Raw genomic sequence first — 1,786 nt, 5'->3', positions numbered from 1 at the left:
CCCGCAACTATCAAATCCCTTTTACCCGGTGCGAGACCGCTTTACGCCCACCTCAGCTCTCATTGGTCCACACGCTAATACGTAACGACGTTCCTTGAGTAACTGTACTGTGCAACGTCCCACCACTGAAATATAATGACCATAAATAAAGCCTACTATCATCAATTTTATATATATATATATGTATTATAAATAAATGTTTCTAAACAGAATATTTAAATTAGGCTATACTTGTTCACCCTTTTTTCCTCTTTGTGCTCATCCTCTTCTTAAAGGGAATAAAAGTTTTTCTATTTGTTACTATTACTGCATAATACGTTGTTTTCCTGCCTTGTGGGGTATTTGCAGGCTTCTGAAAATGACGATTATTAATAGTAGTAAAAGTACAAATACAATAGTGTATACAACAATATTGTCAAAAGTATTTTTTGACATTGGGCACCTGGGATTTTTCCCTACTACTTAGTATCAGACAGTAAGTTACTTTAAAACCTTCTACATCAAGTAGGAAAAGAAATCCTTCAGCATATTACAAATCGAGAAATATATAACTAAGCTACGCTGCCTATTTGGCATGTGTTAAAATTACATTCATAGGAGGTGTCTGGAAATTTCTCATTCTGATGAAATGTTTGTGGCTTTTATTGTAGCTAGTTGAGAAGTAGTGTCTGTTTTTGTTTTTTTTTAGATAATCATGTCAAATGGTGTTTGTATCCCGGTGCACTCTGTTACTTGTTCTGTTAATTCACTAAAACTGTCTTGTTTTTAAAGCTTTAATCTGGGAGAACTGATACATAATAATAAGCCCACTTGATGTAATACCTACAAAATTTTTACTGAAAGTAATAGATTCTGTTGGGCCCCATTTGATCTGTGTTTTCAACAGCTCCCTATCTACTGGTTGTGTCCCTGATTATTTTAAAACGGCTTGCGTGAACCCGACTTTAAAGAAACCTGGTTTAGATCCCTCCCTCCCACATAATTTTAGACCAATTTCAAAACTGCCTTTTATTGCAAAGATTCTAGAAAGAATTGTGTCCAAACAGCTGCTCACTGTACTGGAAAATAACAAATTATTTGAAAAGTTTCAGTCTGGTTTCAGGAAGTACCACAGCACTGAGACTGCCGTGCTTAAAGTCACCAATGACCTTTTAATGTCTGCTGATGAAGGCATGTGCTCAGTCCTGGTACTCCTGGACCTTAGCGCTGCTTTTGACACCATTGATCACAACATCATGTTAGACAGACTGAGGCACTGGGTGGGGATCTCTGGTACTGCCCTAGAATGGTTTTCATCCTACCTGTCAAATAGGAAGTTTTGCGTGTCTGTAAACAACTATGTCTCCTCGTTCTGTCAAGTTAAATATGGTGTGCCTCAGGGGTCGGTCTTAGGACCCATTTTGTTTTCCTTGTATCTGTATCTTCCCCTTGGACATATTATCCATAAACATGGCATTTCTTTTCATATTTATGCTGATGACACACAAATATACTTGCCCGTCAGATCCACAGACCCTGGAATGCTGAGTTCACTTAATAACTGCCTTTGTGAAGTTAAAAAATGGCAGCCAAATAATTTCATCCAGCTGAACGCAGACAAAACAGAAATCCTGGTCATCGGGTCCCAGCAGATCGCAAATCAAATACTGCCATCTCCTGGTTCCCTAGTAAATCACATTAAGCCTGTGGCAAAGAACCTTGGTGTTTGGTTTGATAGTAATTTAAATTTCGAGCAGCACACCACAAAGCTTGTTCAATCATGTTTTTATCACCTTAGAAATATAGC

Source organism: Micropterus dolomieu, linkage group LG08, assembly GCF_021292245.1.
Source record: "Micropterus dolomieu isolate WLL.071019.BEF.003 ecotype Adirondacks linkage group LG08, ASM2129224v1, whole genome shotgun sequence".
Lineage (NCBI taxonomy): Eukaryota > Metazoa > Chordata > Actinopteri > Centrarchiformes > Centrarchidae > Micropterus > Micropterus dolomieu.
This window is presented reverse-complemented; position numbering follows the sequence as displayed.